The sequence below is a fragment of the Euprymna scolopes genome, chromosome 30 (assembly GCF_053919585.1).
Source record: "Euprymna scolopes isolate OS-2025 chromosome 30, ASM5391958v1, whole genome shotgun sequence".
NCBI classification, from domain to species: Eukaryota; Metazoa; Mollusca; class Cephalopoda; order Sepiida; family Sepiolidae; genus Euprymna; species Euprymna scolopes.
The window spans coordinates 25,673,074-25,700,866 of NC_136511.1; the positions used below are offsets into that span (position 1 = coordinate 25,673,074).

Consider the following 27,793-nt stretch of genomic DNA (forward strand, 5'->3'; position numbering starts at 1 on the left):
TATATATATGCATGCTTTTTTGCAGTAATATAATCACAGATAAAAACAAATAAAGAGAATACCCTTCTCATTTCTGTATGACATGTGGGATTGTGTGTGTGTATGTTTAGATGTGTGTATATATATATATATATATATATATATATATATATATATATATATATTCAAAAGTTTGATTGCAGACCCAAAATTAGCGGAGAAGTCTGGTAGAGTCTGCAAAGGTAAACTCTTTAAATATGAATAAGAAACTTGGCAGCTAAATTACGCCCCATGAACTCATAAAAAATCTTGCTGCACGTCTGAATAGCCTTCATGTAAAATTTCCAATTTTTAGATCCAGAATTTGCTGAATCGTTTGCTAGTAACCGCAAAGGTAAATTATTTGGAACTTTTACCCCTTGAAAGCTACATTATCGATCAAAAAGCCATTAGAAAGCTTGCCTTCTTCCTGTATACACTTTATGTCTAAATCTAACATTGCTGAGTATTTCGCTAGAGACCGCAGAGGTTCACTTTTTTTACTTTCTCCCAAATTTTGACCTCTTTACATTTATTGTTTTCAGCTCAAATAACATTAAAACGTTTGATTCATGTCTAAGTAACCTACATCGTACACTTAAAGCGTTTAGACCCAAAATTAGCGGAGGAGTTTGGTAGAGTTTTTAAAGGTCAAATTGTTGATCTTTAACTCCTTGACAGTCGACCACTGATTCTAACGATTTTCTCAAATCCCATTATATCCTGTTTTAAATGCGTCTGTAAAATCATTCTATCAAACTCATTCATCGATTGTGGTCGAAATACTTGAAATTTTAAATGTAGGTTACTTGGCTATGGATCAAAATTTTAATTTTATTTGAGGAAAAGCAATAAATGTTCAGGTGTCAAATCCAAGTTAAAGTTTAAAAAAATATCTCTACAGTCTCTTGTGAATTGGCCAGCTTATTTCTAGTCTATAAATTTGAAATATTACATAAAAGGTGTTCAGATATCAGGCAAGCTTTTAAATCGGTTTAGGATAAATAATTGTTGCTTCCAGTGGGCCAATTTAAAATGAATTGACCTCTGTGTTCTGTAGAACCTAGCCTATTTTAGTTGCATGGACTTTCAATGCCGACTATGTGTGTTGAACTGAGCTAAGATTGGATAAAACAGTCCGACAATATGTAACTGCCAGAATCAAGAATTAGACCTACCTACCAACCAACATTCGGGGTAACATATATGGGACTTTGATACCAGACCATTACCTTAAGAGCCCGATTTGTGCTACTAAATTCATCATCGACTTATTTATCATTTTAAGTCATGCTCATTCTGATATTTACTTGATAATTTTAGAAACTATTCACGTTCGTTTGAAGAAGACTTCACTTTGTAAACAGCAATAATAATTTTGTAAGTTTTAATTGATGTAACTCTCGAAGATTCTATCATTTACATTTCTCGTACCTAGGATTATTTTAGAAATATATTTTGTCTGGCAAACTCTGCTCGCCTTGGAATAAAAGTAAATGAGGACATTATTCTAGATTATTTTTCTTTATTTCCATTCCAACCCAGCGGCGTTTAATCATTCGCCTAGGCCATATCCGCAGCTTGATGTTTTTAATAATTTTTTCGTAAAGAATGTTTAAAATAAAACCCAGGAAATATATCGCTGAAGTAAATTTCTATCTATGAAGAAATTATGTAAAAAAGACATGTGAAAATAAACGCCGTTTTTGTATGCGCATTATTTCATATCAAATAGATTATTTTTGCATCAAACGTATGTTTAACTTACGTTCTTAGAAAGAAAAATAATCACCACATTTCTTTTATAATATAAAGGTATTTAATACATTGTTTTAAAACAGAAATAAACGAATAATCACACACAAAACAGTTTCTTAAAACTAAAATAACTGAAAATTAATTTAAAAAATCATCTCCGGTTTTAAAAGTTAAATAATAAAATTAAAAATCAAAATAAGAAATCAGCTTTAAAGAATATTTAAAAATTAAAACAGATTTAAGTTTTAATAACTTCGAGCATATCGGAACTCTCAGAGTTTAAATAAAAAAATAACTTCCGGATTTAAAAAAAATAAAACTATGAGAGTTATACCCCTTTGAAGTATTAACTTATATATATATATATATTGGTAACTATATTGAAACGCTTATATCTTAGGTTCCATATGACGAAATTATATAAAATTTGCAGGATTTTTAAACAGTAAAATAATTTTTAATCGTGCACATTTTATGGCAACTGGCAAAAAATCACCTATATTTTCAATCCAATATAACATGCCCAAATTTGCCTACGTTTGTATATATAGTATCCTGGCAGGTTGCTTCCGTTTTCTCGCTTCGGTTGTCACCCTTTCGCATTGCCAGTCCACTAATAAGTAAGATGCTCTGTTTGTGCGCGGAACGGTGTTTACAAAACTACTACGGACTTGGAACTTAATGTATATATTTTATCTTTCCTCTCAGCTTGGTGGCAAAAGAAATGTACGTGGTCTTCACGGTGATATTTTCAATTTATTTTTCTCTCTATCTCTTTGCATCACTCAATCAAGGTGTGTCATTCGTCAACAGAAACACGCAGAATTCGAAACAGTATAAACTGGGATCGGCGAACCTCGAGTCAATGAAACTTCAAAGTTATTTTCGTTTTCCCAAGATGCAATATAAAAGAAGTCTTCTGCTTTGCTTGTCTTATCTCTATCTATCAATCTATCTATCTATCTATCTATCTGTACGTCTGTTGATTCATCATGCGTTTTCTCTCAATCTCTCTTAACAATTTTCGCTATCTATATAAAATGTTTGCTTTTGACAATATTAACATATTCCTGTAGTCTCATTTTATATCTACATACTATTCCGTCAGCTTTTATCGATATTTGCAATTTGTTTAATTCTTTCTATTCCCGTTTTTCTGATGAGAAGCATTAAGCTTCGACAATATCGGGGCTTCAATAAGGTGTTCCTTATTATTCTGATGATAAATTAGTTGTATATAACTTTTATTAAAAATCGTCCGGTCCTGGATATGATCTTTTACTATATCCGATGGTGAGCCCCCAGCTGCGGGCTTTAGGGTGTGTGAAGCTACACTTTAATTGTCACAGCTCCCAGATACACTCTGACCCGAAATGGTAGTACCTGCTAGGGCGCCAATGATGGGTTAAATAGAAACCGACTTGAAAAAAAACCCTAATATATTCTATTAACATTTTTTATCTTCAAAATCACTGGATTCGGCATTAAATAACCTGAATAGGGTTGATATGCCGTAGAACAAAAACAACAAACACAACAAAAACCAAACAAATCTTCCATATATATATATATATATATATATATATATATATATATATATGTATATATATATATATATATATATATATGTATATATATATATATATATATATATATATAGTAATTTATAAAATATATATGGCGATCAGGCTACACTAAATATTCTGCGTTTCATCCACTATAGGATCCGTCAGGCTTATATATATATATATATATATATATATATATATATATATATATATATATATATATATATATATATATATATATATATACATAAATATATCTCTTCTCATACCTGACCGCATCCACAACAAATTTATATTTTTTACAGACTCCCTTTCAGTACTCGAATTCTTAAAGAATAACAATTTAAATAACCTGCTACTGATCAACCTATTACAAACCATACACACTCTTTAATAAAACAAAAGTATCAAATTCTGCTGCATCCCCATTCATTTTGGAATTCAGGGCAATTAAGAAGCTGACATAGCTGCCAAAATGCTTTAAAACTCAATAAAAGCAATATTCAAATTCCATACTCTGACTGCAAACAACAAATAAATAACCTCATTATGAAGAAATGGCAAGAAAGATGGAATAACTGTCCGAATAACAAACTTTTCATGATCAAACCCACAATAGAAGAATGATTACCAGATGCCAGAAGATCACGTCGAGAGGAAGTGATTTTGCCCCGTATTCGCATAGGAAACACGCACATAAGGGGCTATAAAAGAAGACTCTCCAGAATATTTTGCATGCCCAGAACCCTTTACGGTGAAACATTTTCTTTTGTATTATGGAGATCTCGCGCATACTCGGCAAAACTATTACAATGTCAACAATATTAAAGAACTATTTAAAAAAAAAAGTCCATCAAAATACTAACACTTCTGAAAATAAATCTATATAAAAGAATATAACTTTAGACTGTAACCGTTCGCACATCTGCTGGTGATCTAGCTGAAGGAAAACCATATTGCATGTAACTAAGAAGATTATTTCTGCGGGGGTGGTTTACTAATTCATTATTTAATATGGATTCCAGCAACTTACTCATGACACACTGCAGACTTACTGGTCTGTACTAAGAGGGGGATAACCTGTCAACTTAATTCTTAAATTACATAGGACATCAGGACATGCTGATGAAGTTTTCCAGAGTTTTGGGAAGCACTTATCTGTAAAATAAAACTTAAACAGTTTTGTAAGTGTGGGGGCATGTTCTGGTTGAAGCTTTTTCAACACTATAATTGGAATGCCGTCAGGGCCAGTTGCTTTACTGGAATTAAGGTTCGTGATTAGCTTGGCGACATTATGCACAGATATTTTATGTTGAATAGCGTGTTGTCTTTTATAGGAGGGAATACGGGGAGTTGATGGCCTTGGTTGAAGGGGTAGAACTTGCTGCAAAGTTCTTGACATATAGTTTTGCTTTGTCTGATTCTAACGAGATGATCTCAGGTCCATAAATGATGATTGGGAAAGATCTCACGCTTCTGTTAAGGACCCTGCTTGCTATATGCAAAAACTGATGGGAACCCAGCCGCTGCTCAGCTACTTTTTTCTATATCTTTCAAAAGGACAATTTTTTAAGTTAACTCACTCAACAAAAGTAAAAAAAAAAATATTGTTTTTGAGTTTTGTCTTCTTAACATCAAATTTTAGCGGTAAAAATCAAATCGAATGTGTGCTACATATTTTAATGCATTAAATATAGGGCGGAACGATAAAATTGTCGCTCCTTCCATTTCCATTTTTTCCAGTTGTTTACAAACTCCAAGAACAATAGAGTCTTCTATCATGTCTTAAAGTTAAACAATGTTCTACCAGCGAGATCGGGAATGCGCTGCTATACAACATGCTCTCTGCAGATCCAAGTTCTGACATCAGTATTGTCATCACCCTTTAAATGCATCGCTGGCTTTCCATGAATTACAGTGATGTGTCCAGAGTGATGAAAACAAAGTTTCTGCCAGGGTTTTAGTCTTCGGCCTGGTTTAAAGTGAGGACCACATCATGCCACCTCACATTTTTCGAAGTCGGCTTGAAAGTCAACACCAAAGTGTACCTGGATTTGCTGAAAAATATGGTGCTCCATTGGTGCAATCAGTTGGCCACTGGGAAATCCTGGCTTCAGGAGGAGTGTTACGGCCCCCTAACATGGCCCCTCCACAAAACTAAGGCCAGGCTGATCGCATTCATCCGCCAAGTAGTCGCCGAGCTCCCGCAGGCGACGGTAGAAAAGGCATGCTATGAGGTCCAGATCCGTATCGAGGCGTGGAGTAAGGCTGAATCACACTCCATTGAATAGATGTCACCTCTACTAAATCATCAGCTTACCTGCATTGATTTATTAATAAAAGTTTTAAAACAGAGCTGTACCTATGATTTTGATTGATCGGACCACTGTTCTCATCTTGAGTGGTATTTTCACAACGTTTCGATCGATGTAACCTCCGATCTTCTTCAGGTGTATCTTGTCTAACTCGGGAATGTTTATGTCGAACTAGGGAATTTGGGCGGAATTTAGAGCGAAACCTTTTATTTACTTCACGGGGGTAGCGTGCTCTTGTTCCATCAGTCATAACTGGATAGAGGTTCTAAGTTATTCGCAATTATATTTTTTTCGATCGGCCACATTTAGGATTGAAGCTTCACCCCAAAACAATAGTAATTTATTCTGTTCAGATATTTGGATCACTAGAGTTAACATATAAACGTGTGTTTTTTATTTACTACTAATACTATTTAACAATTATTAAACCCCTTTTATTAATTACTGGTAATATCGAAGAAAATATTTAATATATAGAGAGAATAAATAAGACAATACAATTCAAAATTTATAATATCAAGCATTTTTTATAATAAATTATTGAAATAATACTCATATAATCTGATTCTCTTTCCTCTGATTTTGAGCATGTGGTACAATGGAGGAAGCGGTGGCTGGTTAATGTAAATACATCTAAAATAAAGCATTTATCTCTACAGAATCTTGGCTCTGATGCCAATCTGGCATCAACTGAAATGAATGCCCCTCGTTTTGGCGATGCTTTATGTTTTGGCAAGCTTCTGGGCTTAACCTTTATTCCTGACCTTAAATGGAACATGTATTTCAAAACCATCGCCACGGTCGCTGGGAAAATGGTGGAATTCTTCTACCGCTCCAGTAGATATCTCACTCCTGATGCAATTATCTACCTGCATAAAAGCCAGGTACGGCCAACGATGGAGTACTGTTGCCACATCTGGGAAGGAGTTGCGAGAAGCAGGTTATCCTGCCTTAACAGAGTTCAAAATATTCTTCGTAGCTTAGTGGGGGATGCGCTTTTCTCTTTCCCACAGAAGAGACGTTACGAGCATGCATCTGTTTTATTGTTATCTTCATGGCAAGTGCTTGTCTGAGCTTCAATCTATGGTCCCTCTTCGCCAAATTTTTACGAAAAACACTCGTCTGGCCGAAACAACCATCAATACTTTACGCCACTCTATATCTGTGCCTAAACTTAAATGAAGATTTCATGAGCGGAGCATCTTTTTTTAGAACTACACACCTTTGGAACTCTCTTCCGATTGCCTGCTTTCCACCTGACTACAATCGGATTGTCTTCAAGTCCAACGTAAACAAGTTCTTGATGAACCCTCTTCCTAAGTAATCCCATTTACAAAATTCCCATTACTAATGTTTACTACGCTATAATCACATTAACTAATATTAACCCATCAACCCTTATCCTCGAGTTGCCTTAGGGCCTTGATTAGTTGGGATGTCTGTGTAAAAAAGTCATACAGAACACGCCCTCTTTCTCCTTCTTTGTTTCTATTCCTTAATCATTAATCATCGAGTAAACGTTCATCATGGTTCGAAGATAAGTGTTAATGAGGTTCAGGAGGTCGTTGTGAAAACACTATAGGCAATATTGGTTATCAAATAGATTATTAATTATTGAAAAAGAGTGACTAAGCAAAAACCTGTTTACACTGAACGACATGAAAGAAGTTGCGCAGTATAGAGTTTAACATTCGAGCATCTCTAAGACAGAAACATTGTTTATGGAGTTTGCGTTCAGTTTATGACACAAAGAAAGAATGGAGAAATGTTGACTGTGGTTTTAGCTAACGTGAACTTGTAATAAGTCTTTTGCAGAGGGGAGTATAGATGGACGCTTGGTCGAGGAACTGCCGCAAAAATAATAATAGAGCAGAAAGAGACTGGCAATTATAACATTGGCGTTGCATACAAACAAAAAAAAAAGAAATAAATAAAAATCCGGGTCGTCATATTTTCCTTTTTAACAATAGCATTTCCTCTCCCATCGTCAATCTCCCCCAACGTACACTTTTCTTCACGTCGGCTGTAGTGAGCCATTTTTCGCCTGCGACTTCACACGTCGATTTTCTTTGACGGAGACTTTGTTTCTTCCTCGAGTACGTGGTCTATTTTCTCTCTCTTTTCCTTTTCTCGCGCTCACTTCCTAATTTGCATATCTGCTTTTATCTACTGCTGTTATTCTCTGCGCAAGCCATCCATCCTTTGCTGCTGCTGACATTTTACCATGTGATAATATGCATTACATTACAAAATTGATATTCTGTGAGAAAGAAATTGTAAGCAAGAGAAAAGGGCATCTTCCACTAGATTTCGAAGTTGGAATTCAACCCTCTCAAAACAGAAAAGCGTGCACTGTGCAACTCCCACTCAGATGTATTAACATCACTTTATCTTCGGACGTACTTGACTCTTATACATGTAACATCCTGCATCGGCAGAGAAACAACTTTTCGAGCGCCAGAATTATTCAATTATCTTTCCAGCGGCATCGGCAACAGCTTTGGTCTATGCCATCATTTTTAGTTTAGGAGGGAAAATAACAGCGACTAGTTTTAATGGAATGACAAATAAAAATTACGATGCCTCCATTCAATCTTGAAAGACAAAGGACACCTCCTGTAATGACAGCTGCGCGTGTAATAGTCAGCAAGGGTTGCGCAAACCCCCAATCACACCTCTCTTGAATTGGCACTGCTTGAGTCCAGTGGCAAGCAGAAGTCTAGGACGACTGGAAACACAGCCGAGATATGCAGAGAGGACATACATCACCTAGAAGTCCCAAATGGTCACCCATTTAGTAATGATCAGTTTCAACGTTGCGTAACTTCGGTGATCCAGCAGGAACCGGTGAGTCAACGTGATTATGCCGTATAATATGTATAGTTATTTAGACATTGTGACAATATGTCCTCTCTTTTCGTTTCTTTTATCTGCTTTTTTTCTGAATTAATGCTTCTTTTAATATTTTTTTTTTATTGCGGTCTATTTTAGATGAGTAAATATTCCGAATTGAATTGGGTGTTTTTTTCTCTCTCAGCGGTTATTGCTAAAAAATATAGTTTAACATTTTTATCGACCAGAGCAGCGTTTAATTAAGTCCAATATTAAATATTTTTTTCATACAACATTGAAAGTATGTGCAATACCCTGCTCTCATCAGCTGTCAACCAGAGTGATAACACAGTTTCGGTGGCCGAAGACAGGACTGCCATTCTGTTCCCAGGAACAGCTATGAGAACTTAGGCGCCGAGCAGGGTGTAAATTAGAAAAAAAAACAACCACAAAGAAATAATGAACTGGAAGAAAAGAGAAAAACATAGAAAAAATACACTCTTTTCATGAAGTCTTTCAGGTGTCGGTTAAGCCCTATTGAATGTATCCGGCTAAAGCCCTTCGAATTAGTGACCGTTACAAACGACGCGTTTGGAATTGTGGAAAAACAAAAAAGAAAAAGGGGGAAAAGGGAAAAAAAGAAAGAAAAAAAGCTAACAATGAACGTGCAAAAATACACGGGAAAACAACAACAAGAATAATAGTCCTATCCCGTGATAAAGAAATTCTGTGTTTTTATAATTTAATTTTTTTTTGTTTTAAGTAAAACAACACCGCCGTTGGAGAAGTGCCTTTTTACTCTTTGGAAAACATATCAGATAACCTGCCTGCTAGTCTGTTGAAATAAACACTTTCTGATTTTATGAAAATAAAATTAATAATTGAATAAATAAAAAAGTAAGAAAATAAAACCAATACAACAAAAAATACATAATATATAAATAAACATAAATATTTTATGTCGCTTTTTATTGCAACGTAGCAGTTAATTTTGAATGTTTTTTTTTTCATATTAATTATTTAATGTTATTTTACTTGTGGTATTTTAACCTACGACGGTAATTCAATTCCAACGACTATATGAAGGTGAGTTGGATATGATCGATACAGATCGTATATTGTCATTTCGTTGAAAGTAAGAAAATTGGCGGTTTTGGATTCTGCGACTTCGTATCTGCGAATTCGACTTGAAGTGAAGCGCAAATCACTTGTTAAAATGGTATATTAAGCAAACCTATATAAAAGCATCTAAGCCCATATTAGCTGAAACGCAGTAATAGGAAGCATGATTATGGATGAAAAAAAGAATGAGAACATTGCATTAAATCTGGGAGACTTGTTATCACTTTAACTCATGGGAAGACAATGTTTTTTTTATGTTAGCGATCACCGGCAATATCTTGGGTAATTAAAAGTAATAATAATAAATATGAAAATAATAATGATAATACTTATACTAATACTGTTAACAAAAAATGTAAAGATGATTTGACTGATGCCATATAAACGTCGTGAAGGGTAAGAGAGGATAGAAATGTCTATGAGTGAGTGCATTTATCAGACGCTCAGAAGAATTGTACAAATGATACTAGAACTCATCAAAGAAAATAGTCGTCGCTAGCGAGCAATCAGTGATTAACGACTTTTTCAATAACAAAGAGGGAATACGGGAAAACATCTTGTCACTCAGACTCCAGGGAACAAGACCACGGAAGACATATAAATAAAAATGCAGTACCCCCAATAAAACAGATACAATGAAACAAACAAGAACGCTAAACATTATAATAATTAATAAGAAAGAACAAAAAAATACTTACCATATGCTGTTGTAGATTTTGCTGATCTAGCAGTTCACGGTCAAGCTAAGGAAGAAAAGAAAACCACGAAAAGATTTAATCTAAAAAAAACATATCTCTACAGTAAAGCAAATAAGAGTATGATTACTAGGAACAATTCTTAAAATCTGGAGTAAAGATTAGGAAAAATTGGAATAAATGGGTGGATTGCCATGATGCAAACCACATCACAAGGGAAAGTAGCAGAAATACATATACTAAAAAAAAAATCTCTAGTACATAAACCACGCCAGATTACGGGGGAAGTTTAAGCAGATCAGCATTTCGAAAACACTAATGGTTATATACATTATTAATTACAAAATACAGTCTAGGGATACTTTGTAAACATATCTTATCGAATGACAGACCCAACGTCGAAAGAAATGATTAAACTCTTATTCGTTGTGTACCGCCGTGATGCTTCCCATTAATCAACTTTGTGAACACGACAGTTTGTAACTCCGAGTTACTAAATGTAACTACGCAATAGCATTTTCATTTCCTACGCTATTCTAAGATATCCAGGGTAAATTTTTATTAGAGTAGAGACACATATTTTTGGTAACCATATATATATATATATATATATATATATATATATATATATATATATATATATATATATATATATATATATTAATATAATATTTGTATATGTCTATATCTGTATTTTAAAAAAAAATCGTTACGAAACTAATTTTTCCGTACATTATTAATTTTGGCACAGGAATACAAGGTGTAAGGTGTTGCAATATGTAATATATCTGAGTTCATATAGCATTATTAAAAATGGATAAGAAGCATTCGTGAAAATTCAAATGTTTTTTTTTTTTTTTTGTGAAACTTTGACAATAAATTTAGAAGACGAATAATGAATATTCCTCTTTGGAATTCCATTTCTTGGAGTATTTGGATTTTTAAGAGCGGATAATATACAAATGCCGGGTTGTAAAATTCGCATATTATTATATTTTAATTTATACCGAAACTAATATACATACATGCGATTATTATGCTTTTCTACACAGTAAGTAACATGACAAAAATACTCGAAACCTAAAAACTATGAGTTTAGTACGCTAACCATTAGGTCAACTTTAGACGATCTTTAAAGCATAATTTCAAACCTACAAACTATAAACATAAGGCATCTGCAATGTGAATGATTTACGCATGCGCATTTGTGAAACAGTTCAAAAACAGATATAAATTCGATGCCCCCCCCATTACCAATTTTTCTCATTTTGAATCATTAGCAAGCGATTTTTTTTTTTGCTTCGGATGAAAACATATGAAACAAACTTTCAAAATTAACTCCAATTGCAAACCTCTATATCTAAAATTCGTTTAGCATGTATATTGAGAATAGTCCTTACACGCATTCTTACATATATTAATATATATATATATATATATATATGTGTGTGTGTGTGTGTATATGTATTTAGTGAATAAATGACAAAAGAATATACTCCTATATTCATGACGTTGATCTCTTATAATTTATTCCTTTAATTCAGTTGACCTTTACAATGCTTGACAGGATCTGTTTCGTAGCGCAAATTCAATTACTAAATTATTATATCAAGCAGTAGAACAATTATGCCGATAACTCATATATATATATATATATATATATATATATATATATATATATAGGAAATTTATTACTGTGAGTCCAGAATGAGTTTACAAATTGTTTCAACTAGAGGAAAATCCTCAAAGAGAGGAAAAATCCAACTAGCATCATCAGAATTCATAGATGGACTAAGTTATAAAGTCAAATAAAAATGGAAAGATCGTAGATAAAGGGGAGTTAGAAAAGAAGGGGGAGTGGTGGGGAGAGGACGTTGGAGTTTAAAGTAGTAGGAGTGTATTAAAAAAAGAGAGGGGTTTATAATTAAATATTAATTATGTGTAAATTCTTATATACGTGTTTTTTAACAGTTTAAACTTAAAATACGCTACTTTTGTTGATAACGGCATAAGTAACAGTTAATTTAAACAATAAATATCTTTCAATCTCTCTCCGCCCGGCTAAATTACTTTAAACCCCATTTTCAACCCGTTCCTTCACTAACATTAACTTTCCAACCTGTTGCCATGGTGATCCTTTAAATTACCTGTTACTTATGCCGTTATCAACAAAAGTAGCGTCTTTTAAGTTTAAACTGTTAAAAAACACGTATATAAGAATTTACACATAATTAATATTTAATTATAAACCCCTCTCTTTTTTTAATACACTCCTACTACTTTAAACTCCAACGTCCTCTCCCCACCACTCCCCCTTCTTTTCTAACTCCCCTTTATCTACGATCTTTCCATTTTTATTTGACTTTATAACTTAGTCCATCTATGAATTCTGATGATGCTAGTTGGATTTTTCCTCTCTTTGAGGATTTTCCTCTAGTTGAAACAATTTGTAAACTCATTCTGGACTCACAGTAATAAATTTTCTATATACTGCTCTGACTACACATTGAGCACTTTAGTCCGGTTTTTTTACCACTGGTAAATAAATATATATATATATATATATATATATATATGTATATACTTCAGCATAAAATAATCTAACAATCAACTGGTATGGAAACCTATGATTATAAGTCTTACAAAATATTACTGGCAGTAATATTCCATATGTACTATCCCACCTAAATAAGAATTGCTTGATATACAAGATAGAGCAAATAAATCAATTTTTTTTCATTCAATGAGTATAAAAATTTATGACGTGAAATGCTTGAATTTCAAATCAAAGGAATTTTATTTTTCTATGTAAGTCAACGAATACAATTTAACTATTATTACTCCTTATCCTATATGATTTCGATGTCTACCATCTCTTCAGAGGAGACAACATTAGCAAATAGTTAAAATGGTGTATACCTTATTTTCTAAAGTAAGTGAGATATGGAAAATCACAATTAAAAGTTGGTTAAGTATTTAAATGTCATAGATCAAGGGAAGTTCATGAAAATGATATAAAACTTCACATCCAAATTACATTATTTCTTTAATAGCAGTGTGGTAAAAAGATCAAAACTGTATTTTGAGTAATCCACATCACAATGTAATGGGCCGATGCAGGCATTTCCTTGGAGCAATTTCCTTTGTTTATATATATATATATATATATATATATATATATATATATATATATATATATATGTATATATATATATATATTTAGATCCTGTAGATCTGCCTATTAATAAACATATAAGTTGATATATTTAATATTTTTTTATAATTATAGAATATTAGTTTCAAGTTCCACTCAAAAATAACTTCAAACTTTTAATAAATTAGAATTAAAATAAAATTAAGATCGCTCTCAGTAGTAAGGCAATGCAAAAGGAAATAAAACTGAAGTGCAATGTATAATAATATAATATTCCATCGTGAATTTAGTCTATAACATTCGCACGAAAAAAGTATTCGTATTTGGAGCTTTTCTTTCTATATTTGTGTGGTTTTAAATTGTTTTCTTTCACTACTTTGTCTCTATTCTCTGTTACTGCCTGGCCACGTGCGAGTGAACGAAAATGTTTCCTAATTTCTATTTATTTATATACGTTAAAATTGGTGTAGTTTGTAATATTGAATGCTCCTCTGCTACTGAATCAACTATTATAGTTTCAGTCACTTTTGAACAAAGTATAAAATATCTTAGTAACATGAGTAGTATTTCACCATTTAATGCAAGACATAAGTAGATAATTAAAACGGAAAGTCTACAATTTCATCTTTGTACATTAGTAACTGCTCTATTTTAAAGTGTGAGTCAGTACAGAGGCAAAACGATTCATTAGACGTAAGTGTTTTATCTTAATTGCAGACAAATCAATTTTCATTGCATACGATCCATCTTTTTATATGGGTCACTTTATCTTTATTATCAAAGGAGTTTCTACAAATGAATGTGTGTGTGCATATATATATATATATATATATATATATATATATATATACCCATACCCATGTATATATATATATATACATACGTATATATATATATATATGTATATAAATTTATCTTTAAATTTATTAAAAATTAATGTCTTCAAATAGTGTGTAACTACTTTTTTTACTTAGTATTCCTGTTCGAAACTGGAGCGACGCACACGTTTAAAAAATGAATATATTTTGTTCTTCTCCAAGGACTTACTTCCTTCATGAAAACAAAATGAAGCAAAAAAAGTAAGGCCCCGATTTATTACATTGATGAGGCTGGTTTATAGCGAAAGACTGGACTTACAATACCCACAAATGTAAATAAAAATGTTATCATTTTCCTGACATTTAAAGTTTATCTTTAAATATATATATATGTATATATATATATATGTATATATATATGTATATATATATGTATATATATATATATATATATATATATATATATATAAAATAAAATGAAAGATGATCAATGAAGTTGTATATAAATTTTATAATACCATCAGAAAAAGGAAACATTTAAGGAGGTGACGAGAAAAAAACTAATAGTCTTGTCATTTTCAAGCTGAATTCTCACCAAAACAGGAAAAGGGTTATAATTCTCTCTCTCTCTCTCTCTCTCTCTCCCTCTCTCTCTCTCTCTCTATATATATATATATATATATAAACATGGGTTTCACAAGTGGTGAAGGCCGGGAGGTCACTCGAGGATAAATGGCATTGTGTATACAGTAATCATTGGGACAATATCTTAGCAATCGTTTGTAATGGAGATTTGATAAATAAGATTAAGGTAGTTGTTAATAAGGAATTTGTTTATGTTGGACTTGAAGACATTCAAGTTGTAGTTAGATGGGAAACAGCCAAACGAAAGCGTGTTCCACAGGCATGCAGGTCTCAGAAAGGAACTTTGTTCATGGACTCTACGTTTTGATTTTGGCACAGATAAGGAGTGGGGAAAATTATTGACAGTGGTCTCAGCTAGACGGGGTTTTTGTGAAAGATTCGCGAGTGGGGGGGGGACCAGAGATTGAAGCTCAGAAGAACACTTTCCATTGAAATAACGATAATACGTATGTATGTTTATATATATATATATATATGTGGGTGTGTGCGTGTGTATATATATATATATATATATATATATATATATATATATATATATGCATACATATTACTAATTTAATTTTTTTTTTAAAGAAATGTAATTCGTTTCATCAGTAAGAAGCGAAACTAAAACAGCACTCCAGTTTGAATCTTTACCGTTTAAACTACCGACAGATAGATAAGAGCATATAAGCTACTTCAAACTTGATTTGATTTGCGCATGCGCAAAAGTAAAAAGAAAAGTCGACCACTTAAAATTAACAGGTTGTATGCCAATTTGCCAACATTTTTTCTGTAAGCGTATTCTTCCATCCTTATCAAATATTACGTGCTAAAAACCATACTCGGTGCGTGCTTACTATATTTTGTTAATTTTAGTGTTATGTGTCCAATATTGTAAGAGTTTATCGGTTAAATATTTTCACTAGGACCCACACATACATACCCCTACTACATTTTATATAGATTATTTGGAGCAAAATACTTATTGATTATAAAAGAAAAAAATATTAGTTTGTAAATAACCTTGATAGGATTCGAACCTTGCGTGCCAAAATGCAATGTCAACAAGCCCAATCACACATTACGCTTACTGTATTCAGTGTACTCTAAGTCTATCATTTATTCCAATATCTAATTCATTTGTTTTAGTTGTTGTCGGCAGAGTTTCTTGTGCTCTTGTTATATTGACGTTTGTCCATGTTTCATATTCTTTTTAGCTCTTTGGCCAATTCTGTCTTTTTTTAGTCTCAGTCATCTGTACCGTGTTCTCAGCTATATGAATCAATACTTGACTTCCCCATGTGAATTTCTCAAGTTTATTATTTACTTCCTTTTCATTTTTGTCTGCAATGTATTTACTCAGTATGTTACCAACTTACTGATAATATCGCTCCCTGCTATTAATGTGGTCATATATCACGAAAAAAAATTGTTATTTTTTTTCACATAAAAATTGTACTAAGCTCGTTAATTAAACACATGTAAATCTTTAATATATTTTATGGTTTTGCGAAACAAAAAAAAAGGAACGATGATAAAAAATATAAAATATAGCTGCTTGCTTGAACATACCATTGGAGATATTGACACATATATTCATTAAATAAATCTACAATTCTATAGGATGGAACGATACAATTACCGTGCTACAAAGACGATTTCGTTCTATTTCCGTTTGAATGTAAATTTTTGTTCGTTGCGAACTATCTACTAGTTGCCCAGTTGTGTACAAATCCCAAGAGCTATAGTAGGCGTATACCATGTCTCAAAGTGTTCAACGAACGAGATCGGAGATGCGCCGCTGTACAACATGCTCTCTACCGATATAAAGTCTGACAAGAGGACCATTACAACCATCCTCAATATGCATCGCAATATTTCCATACATTACAGGAATATGCTCAGGGTGAAGAAAACAAAATTTATGGTTAAATTAATTGCTTTTGGTTTAGTTTCAAGTAAAGGCCATATCATGCCATTTCACATCTTTGAATGCGGTTTGAAATTCTACACTATAATGTACCTGCATGTGCTGAAGAGTATGGTGATCTTCTGGTTCAATTAGATAGCCGCTGGCACACCTTGGGTGATACCGATATTTCTACTTTTATTAACTGCCCCTATCTTCCGATGGACTACTTTGTTTAATAATACACCGTAAACATCACCAACGTGACCTACCATAACACTAAAGCCAGCCCGATCAACGCCATTCGCCGAGTATGCGCCTCCGTTTTGGAAATAAAACATGTTCCCTGTTCTGACCCCATTTTTAAGCGCTGATTGATGCTGAAGGCGGCTACATGTAATAGAAGTTAGCTCTACAAGATACAAAAACCAGAATTGATTTCTCCACTAAAAAGTTTTAAAATAAAGCTGTAGTGTTATTTTCTTTAGGGCGACAAATGTATCATTCCACCGTTTCTGACGATCATGGAATACATGATTCCCTATCAGGTGGGCAAAATGGCGGTATGAAAATGTTCTTAGAATCAAATTTACTTGACAGAACTGCAAAATAACAAAAACAACTTTGGATGTCGCTTAGATAGATGATAAAATACACTAATATATGCTTTCACATCCCTGTCACTTATGGCGTTGAAAATGGGAGGGTTAGTTTAAAGTACAATCGATTTAAGAGCGAAACGAGTAAGCAGTTGGGAAGCCAACATTTCTTCAAATCGGATCGCGAACAAGAAACGCGAAATCTTCAAAGGAGATTCTTTTTCACTACTTCTTTTTGTGATTGGTCGTACACACGTAGACAAAAAAGGGGGGTACACATTGTAAAAATTGGACCGAAGATCAGCTACATGTTATATATGTGCAATTTGAAATTGTTTGGCAGAACACATAAGGAATTGACTTTTTGGGTCAAACTCTATAATAATGAAGTGAAGATATAAATGTTGACTTTGAAATTTTTAAATGTGCAATTGTTGCTCTTACGAGTGAGGCCGAATAGCTGAGTAGAGTTAAGGATGAAAGAAAGACCGAGGAGAGAGCACTGATACCGTGAGGACGCTTATCGCTACACAAATCCCAGAAAGGACCAATGGCTGCCGCCACCGACAAATCAATGGCAAGCAGCTCAGCTTACAGGGAACACCAGTTTTTTTTTCATGGAGAGGGCTTTGATGCACGGCTGAAACAAAAAAAGTAGAAAAAAAGCGAGGAATAAGACGAGAGAAGAGAAGCTGCTACATGAACGATTCATAAGAATTACAAAATAAAGACTAACGAAAACACTTGGAAATGGCTACAAAAAGAAAATCTGAGCAGGGTAACTGAATTACTAATGACAGCTGCACAGGTATACACCATTATAACACACCATATCAAAACAATGATCGACAAGATACAAAAAACAGCAAATGTAGGGTCTGTGGACCATGAGACGAAACAATAAGCCGCATAAGAGAATGTAGCAAACTAGCCCAGAAAGAACATAAAAACCAACGCGAGAAAGTAGTACATTGTCAATTATGCAAACGATTGCATCTTGAAAACACAGACAAATTGTATAAATACAAACCAGCAGCAGTACTGGAAAATGAATGTCACAATAATCTATGTGATATAAATATACAAACTGATAAGACTATCCAAGAACGAGGAGCTGATGTCATACAAGTTAACAAGAAAAACACCCTGTAAATTGTAGATGTTGCCGTTGCGGCAGACCACAGAAGGAAGATCAAGGAGACTTAAAAGCGAAGCAGTTCACGGATCTGAGCAGAGAGCTCAAAAGGATCTGTAAAATGCAAAACGTTATGGGTATACACTCGAACACACCCACCTAAGCAAGAAGACCAGATGTCATAATAGTTAACAAGAAGGAAACGCCCCGACAGATTGTAGGTTTTGCCGTTGCACCAGCCCACAGAGTAAAGATCAAGGAGACTGAGAAGCGAAGCAAATACACAAAACTGGCCAGAGAGATGATATCGTAAAACTTTACAAAAAGAAATGGAGAGAGGTGAATCATAGGGATGGCTGAGAAGATACAACGTATCACAAAAATGGAAACTGCAGAATTATTGAGGAAAACTGTTGAATGTGGATACTAACATCACACCTGAACTACAGAGACACACTGAATATAAAAACAGTTACAGGTGTAAAACATAAACTAACATTACATGGAATCATTAAAACTGAAATGGAATAATTATAAGGAACCCTCATGCGGCCGGTACTGCGTTCCCTATTTGTATGGGTGTGTATCTCACTCTGAATTGGCACTACATATATAAGTGAGGAGGGTCAAAAAGGATAAAAAGAGCAAAGGGAGAAAGCACTAGCCAGACCTCCACTGGATGAGTACAAAGCTGACTGGGACATCATGAATGCGTATTGCCACATAAGTCCCAGTGAAGACTGCCAGGGTGAACTTACTGGTGAGCGGCTGTTTCTGTAACACATATTCTTTTGTAAAGGTTTTAGAAAGTGGTGGAGAGTATAGAAACCCTGGGGAGACTTGTTGTCCCTCGAAGTCTAAAGAAAACCACAGGTTATTCTCTTAGAAAAATCTTTGATGATGGCTTGTGTGACTATTCCTAGTGAATAAATACCAGGAGTATTCCCAGGAGGGAATAAAAATGGTAGACGTAAGTTTAAAATGCATCATAAAAATATCAACAGAAGAGGAAAGCAAAGTAATGGTGGAAGGTAGAAATGCTTTATCATCAAGTGTGTAAGAGTGAAATAACTCCACAGAATTCATTGGTTGTTTGATATATCTAACTCTAAACAAACCGGTTAAATATGTCAGGAGAAAATTACTCTGTCTGTCTGGCTGGCTGGCTGACTCTCTCTCTCTCTTTTTTCTCTCTCTCTCTCTCTCTCCTTCTGTGTAGTTCAATTCTCCCCAGAAAAGTAACATTAGAAACACTCAGTTAACTTCTCTGTACTTTTCTATATGAAAAGAAGTTTCATTTGTCTGACAAAACTTATTTTGCCTAAGTACAAAGTGTAGCATCTGTTCTCATACTACACTACGCCTTTTCCGTCATCGATCAATGGAAGAGAAATTTTTCTGGACTGAGACAATTTTTTGTCCCTATCCATACCCCTTTTTGGAGAGCTGGATATTTATCACATTAAATACCGACCCTGTATCTCGTTCTGCCCTCATGGGTATGTAAGAAAATAGGAACATTCATAACAGATGACAGTCGGGTCCAGGAAGACAAAACGCTGATATATGCGGTTAAATAGAATAGGGAAAAGAAAATTTACTTTAAATGAAAATTAGGGGGAAAACAAAGTAGACAAATCTTGAACGAATTGGACGTAAAAGAGGAAGACGATAAAGACTCTTCTTAGCATTTCTTTTTACAGAGGAGTCGCCACTTATACAGGCCCAGAGTCCACTACAGGGTTTAGAGTTAATGAATGTGCGTTAATCAATTGAACAATACCGTAGTAACTGTTAGTAGTGGGGATTTTGTAAATTGGGTTACTTAAGCGGTTGGCTAATGAAAAACTTGTTTACGTTGGACTTGAAGACGATCATATAAAGAAATTAATTTGTTTAACGAAAAAGTTTACACCAGCTGTAAGATAAGAAGCCAACGCCTTAGAAAAGATTCGGGTTTCAAGCAGTAAACAAAGAAAATCACTTTTGCGTGGGCGAAGAAACTGTGTGTTTCTACTCGAAATGCCTGGATGTTTTGCTTCTAGTTGGTGTATTCGTTATTTCTATATCGTTTTCTATTTTATGAGGTTGGCATTGATCTTGAACTTGTTATTTCACGGTCGTCGCCATTTTTGTTTTGACACCTTTGTCTCCTCATGTTTATTTGGTTTTGAATCTACGCCGCTGTTTCTGAAAGTTTCCTTCTATCTGTCAAGAACATATTTGTTTGTTTGTTTTACCGTTTTATGTTTTGGCCGGGTCTTCAATCCTATTAAGTGTTACAACTCCAATGAGATAGAATGCTTTCCAGCAAGGTTCCTGTCTCTATTTCTTTCTCTATCTATCCATCTTTAGCTGTTTCTCATTCCTCTTCATCCTTGCTTCCCACATTTCTCGTATTCTATTTATAGTATATTTTTCCTGATGAAATGCAGAAAATTCCCAGGCATTTCCATACATGCTATTTATCTCTCAGAACAGCGAAATAATGTGACATCGGGGGCAGAATGTGGGATTAAAGAGCCAGAAATAACACTGTGCCCAGCAAAATGGCCGAGAAGCCTTGTTTGCATTTCTCAGCAGGGGCACGCCTGATTTATAAGAGAGAAGGATGATATGAACGTATAAATTGAGTCATGTTGTATAGTCACGTATCAAGTCAACGTCTAGACATATGTTATACCGCGGTGTATCAGACGGGGATATATTACAGTTCGTATATACAAAAAGGTATCATATTATTAGAAAAATAATATAGATGCTTCATAGCTTTTCCTTATGCAGGAGCTCTTCTGTCCTCACTGCTAGGCTCTCTGAGGAAACATGCAACGCCCAACACCATAACCGATTGTGACACTTGTTTTTCTCTTCTTTTGTGAATATTTTAAACATAAATTTATATCAGCTTACTCAGTGGTTTTCCCAATGAGTCTGCGTTATGTGTCTACATGCTTGTTTCTTCCAGCCCCGCTTCCGGGTTTGAAGCACCTCTGATCACTTACGTAACCAAACTCAAACTCTTCAATCTAATCCCCTTGGACTGTTGCTCTGTCAGATCCGTTAGATCATCATCAAAGGCACACGTCTCCTAACGTGTGACCTCTGTCACGTACGCAACTGTTGTTTATATTAACTTAGCTAATTTGTGTAAACATCGTCAGCTAGAACCCATTGTTACATTCTAGTGTTATATATTCGTTATCATTCTGGGTTATCCTTGAGGGGTACCAAATTGAGCTTTCGTTACATTTGAATATGTTATACAGAGTTCTTCATTTAGGGGCACTTTTTACGTTTGGGTGTATACACTATATAACATCAAAGATTCCGTGTGATTGTCTCTAATATAAATGGTTGTGTGTTTGATTATCATAAAGTGAATCGTGTGTGTGACATGTAATTTCTGAACCTACCTCTGTTCTCGCTGTTGAACCATCTGGCAATTTCTCATCCTGGAGGGAGACTTGATACCTGTTTGACGAAGATTTATCACTCCAAGACGATGAAATGGTTTTATAGTTTTTTATTTCACTTTCCCCAGTGGTTCTGCAGCAGTGTAAAGTGAAATCTGCTTGTGTGGTTCTTCTTCACACACGTCAGCGTTCGTCTCCCCCCTCCCCAGTTAAGAGGGGGGGAGACCACGGAAAACATCCGTCTTCTTCAAAGCTCAAATCAAATCTCACAGATCTAGCCAACCACGGCACACATACGTAATTTGGTCAGCTGACCTTTGGTTCTGGTAAACGTGTCTACGTCCACGTTTACTCACCTCTCTCTCTCTCTCCCTCTCTCCCTCTCTATTCTCTTATAGAGACACAGAGAGAGAAAACAGAAAGAGTAAGAAAGCCAGAGAGGGGGGGAGAGATGCTCGTTAACACTAGAACAATGTATTCTCTAAGCAGTGAATAACGTCCAATATAAACATTGTAACAATATCATTCGATTCATAGGTAAATGAATAGATAAACATACGTATAGATCGATAATAACTAATTTGATTTCAAACCATGGAATTATCTATTACCCCAACGTTTTAGCAATAAAGTTACTCCTTCTAGAAGATACATACGATCATAGCAATTTCTGTAGATTAGTGTGATACTCTTAAAGGTGTATATCTTTTTCATCCTGATAAGTTTGGCTTTGTTAAAGGTATATTATTTACAAACGTAATTGTATATATATATATATATATATATATATATATACATATATATATATATATATATACAGAGAGAGAGAGAGAGATAGATAGATAGATAGATAGCCTCACAATACAAAGCTGTGTCTAAGAAATTATAAACAGAAAAGCTTTATGGGAAAGATATGAAAGCAAACATCCAGTCGAGTATTGGCGCTATTGTCATGGATTCTCGTAATGGAATAAATGCGTTTTCAATCCTTCGTAGAGTTGATATACTGTTTTCTTCTTTTGTCATTGTTTTACCGAGAAAACGAAACTCATACGGACTGTAGAGAGAGAATGTTTTGGTGACAGTAAAATGTGTATTCATGAAATATATATTGTAAACAGAATATGGCTTCTTGCAAAAACGAAAAATTACAATATTTTCGACAAGCGTTATTTGCAAAATCGGTCAGCCCGCAAGAAATGAAAAACGCCTTTTTTTCGGTGTGATTAAAATTATAAATGTTCACTTTTAACAAACAGCCCAAAAAAGGTTTTTGGATGAATACAAAAATCCTGTGCAATAGAAAATGTCTTAATTCAAAATTCCAACATTTGCCGAAATCGAACATTATATAAATTAATTACGTCAATTCATTTTAGCAATAGATAGCATTGTATATTTTTCTACGCAGTTTTGTAAAATAAACTTTTCAGAGGTGAGGTTGATATATTTTAATCTTTGAAACATTTGTAAAGCCAATATTTATTTTTTAAAAAAAGGTAAGTAAATATTAGTTTGTTGCAGAAAAGTGGCGTTTTATCTAATAGAATATACTTGATGTACCTTTTCGAATCCATACGCAACCAATGTTGGAGTCATAATTGGAGGTCACAATATAGACGAGAAAGAGTCTTGGTATTTAATATGCGGTTAAACTGTGTGTGCGCTCTTCCGCTCAACTGCAGAAATGTCTGACTTACATAGTGCCAGACGAATCCACATTATTATAAATACCGGAGTGTTAACTTCCTCAAAACAATCTATGTGATAATTTGCCATAACTTATGTTATCTTATCCTACGCAGATGACTACCTAAGTTTCTAGACTCTGCTATCCTCTTATTACACTTAACACTTGCCTTACTCACCTTTCTGCTAAATTTTCCGATCCCCCAAAGTTGAAAATGTCTTCCATTTAAGTGCCATATTTTGGGGGGATCTTCTTGTCGTTTCTCTTTCATTTTGTTCGTTTTCTTACAATACTGCTTAATTAAGGTATAATTTTATTATGATTACCTTGCTTACGCATACACACACATATACATACATATATATATATATATATATATATGTATATATATATACAGATTAATATATGTCTTTCTTTTCCCTTTTTTACTATTTTACTTAATGTAATGCCGTTCATTAAATTTATTTGAATATCATGTGACTATGCCCCTGATCAAGATTTTTTTCTAATTTATATATATATATATATATATATATATATATATATATATATATATATATATATATATATATATATAAAGGGAGAGAGCGAACGAGAAGGAGAGAGATAAAGTTTGTTGCATACAAATACAAAACAGACATATAATAAACATTCATAGTTTTTCCATATGTTTATGTAATGAGCTTTACCCGTGTTTCGTTGACTTGCGAAAGTTCACTAAAGAATTAATGAAGCACAGATGTGTTCCCGAATAAAATAAAACACAGTCGTCTTGTACCCACTTTTCATTATGATTTCCCATTTTAGCAGATACCTTCAATCCAATTTCATTTCTAAATGTCATTAACACTTATATTTTATATTTGCATTTTGTATAATTTTTCGCCCTCATCCTCTTGTAATAAGAAGCATTTACCTTCGAAAGGCCATACTCTACAGAGGATTTCTCTTAAACATCCACTTTAAATTGATATCATAACGTTATATGTAAATTTCATTTGATATTATTGTTTTTGTTGTCATTGATTTGTTTCTTAAATTTGATAAGGTTTGCTTTAAACAATTTACTCTTTGATAACTTAATGATAAACGCAAACACACAAATACACACCCATATGTATATATATATATATATATATATATATATATATATATATATATATATATATATATATATATATATATGTCACTTATCCACAGGCGGAGTGTGTCGTTATCGTTATATAATCTCTTGATATTGATGTCTATGTGCATGTGTCATCATATATATATTTATATGTATATATCAACGTATATATGTATGTATATATATATATATATATATATGCATATATATACATATATATATATATATATATATATATATATATATATATATACATGTTGATATATAGTAAGTTCTAAAATATATATGGCGATTAAGCTACACGAAATATTTCGCGTTTAATTAAATCTAGGATTCTTTAGACTTAAGAATGCTAGAGTGGATTCAACGTTGAATATTCAGTGTAACTTAATCGCCATATATATTTTATAACTTACTATATAGCTCTACCTACGTATTGAGCACGTTTGAAGTAAATACTTAAAGATTACGCATAAATTTATACTTTCGTATATTAATTTTATGTGAGTCAATTGAATAGTTATATATATATATATATATATATATATATATATATATATATATATATATATATATATATATATATGTGTGTGTGTGTGGGTGGGTGGGTGTTTGTGTATAAATCTTGATATATTACTTCAGCTCGCTATAATTTTATATTTTTATACTTGCCTCCATATTTGACCCACATAAATTAACAAATACACAAAATTTCCGCTAAAATACATCTTTCCAATATGTTTATTTAGACATAAATAGATGATTTCCCTTGTATCGTTACGAAGCAATTACTGGATGATTTATATCCTTTTTTATGAAAATCTTCAGCGTTTGTTCTCGATACATTGATAAAAACTAATCATTTAGGAAAAAAGATGTTTATCTCTGACATCAAATTGGGATTAATTATTTTTTTTTTATTTTCGGATTTTTAATAAACAAAAATCAAGTCTTCATTTTTACATGGTAGACGCTTAGAATTTCGACGCCACGTAACGGTTTTTAATATTTTTTTTCTTTTTATAGCAAAGTTGCGTACAGTGCATGGCATTGATTGATCTATTAAAAACAATATATATATATATATATATATATATATATATATATATATATATATATAGTTTGCATGAAGAATTGTGTGGGATAGGTATGTAGTAGATATTTGGAAGCCTATCAAAATGCGAAGAATTAAATATAGTCGGTGTTGAAGAGAAAAGACAAGAACAATTGGATATTAACAAATACACAAGTACATACATATATGTATATATATATATATATATATATATTCAATTGTGTTAAGTATACATGTCTTACTTTTTATGTCTGTGACAATCAATTATATTTCGAATAAAAATTACCCTTTTATCAAATGGTGGAAGGTACAGTTCAATTAAAAGCAAGCCGCATAGAACGAAAGAAACAAACAAACTGTAACACCCACCATTTGAAAAGGATAATTTATTCAGAATTATAATGGATATGTCACAGACAAAACAAGTAAGACGTTTATACTTAATCCAATTGAATAAATATATATGTATATATATATATATATATATATATATATATATATATATATATATATATATATATGTCTGTGCCCCATGTAAATCACCAATCCGCGGAGTTTCCAAGAAATAATTTCCTTTTCATAAGAGGGTAGGAATTAGCCAAATGTGGGATCGGATTTTGCATACAAAAGTATTTGATGAAACTACAAGTAAATCAAAGAGCTTATTTGATAACAGAAAGTGACGCAGAGGGTATATGGTAAAATCCAAAAATATAACTCCAAGAAAGTTAATTGAGTTTACATTTACACAAGTAAAATCCAAGTAAATCACGTAATTGGAAGATGGGCCAAAATAATCAAAAACGCCAAAATTCATGGAATAATTCACAAATATGGGCAAAGAAAAGAAAAGAGGAAAATTCCAATAATAATAACAAAAGAAACGTAAGATACGTTTTTCATAGGACGGCCGGGACATAATAAGAAAAAGCAGGGAAGAAGAGGGGGAAAATTACAAGGTGATAGAATTAAATATAAAATAGAAAAGAAGATGTTAAATTGCCCAAGGCAAACAGGATGTTAAAAGGCGCGAAAAATATATAGGGCGAAAAAATATATAGGGCGAAAAAATATATAGGGCGAAAAAAAAAGGGCGAAAAATATATAGGGCGAAAAACAATATAGGGCGAAAAAATATATAGCGCGAAAAATAAATAGGGCGAAAAAATATATAGGGCGAAAAAATATATAGCGCGAAAAAATATATAGGGCGAAAAATTAGGGCAACTCAAATGCACAGGGTATTACTTAAGAAAATGACAGCAAGAGTTGTTAACAGACAGTAAATGGATAAAATAAATAGGAAAATTAATAAATTAATTAAATATAAAAAATAAATACTAAATAAATAAATAAATAATAAAATATAAAAACTAAAAAAAAAACATTTTAAATGGAGAGGATGGCCGGTATCTGAAAATTCAGGATAAACCAAGTAAGTATGTAACTAAATGCATATAGTCAAATATAAGTAAATATACATGCAGGGTATAGATGTGTTAGTAGATAGGAATATTTGAATATATATATATATATATATAGATATATATATATATATATATATATATATATATATATATATATATATATATTTTAATATACATGTGTATGTGTATGAATTTTATTATTACTATTATTTAAAAATTAGTAATGCAATAAACAATATTATCACATTAATGTGCGTTATATGAGGTTTGATTTTATTATATTATTATGCGTTATATAAAATTCATATATTATCACAGCATTATACGTAATATAAGGTGGTTATTTTACCATATGCCTTATATGAAATGTTAAATTCATCACTTTATTATGCGTTATATAAAGAGTTAAGTTTATGAAATTATTGTACGTTATATAAAGTGTTAAATTTATCACATTATCATGCGTTATATAAAGTGTAAAATTTATCACATTATAACGCGGCATATACAGT

General features: G+C 32.8%; 1 protein-coding gene across 1 annotated transcript in view; it reads right to left on the reverse strand.

Moving 5' to 3' along the window:
• The window catches only part of LOC145254593 (tachykinin-like peptides receptor 99D), an 864,064-nt gene that overhangs the window by 808,166 nt on the left and 28,105 nt on the right, over positions 1-27,793 (reverse strand). The window contains exon 2 of the mRNA XM_080113201.1: positions 10,312-10,356. The gene's annotated coding sequence lies outside the window, so the exon portion shown is untranslated. The remainder of the gene's footprint in view (positions 1-10,311; positions 10,357-27,793) is intronic.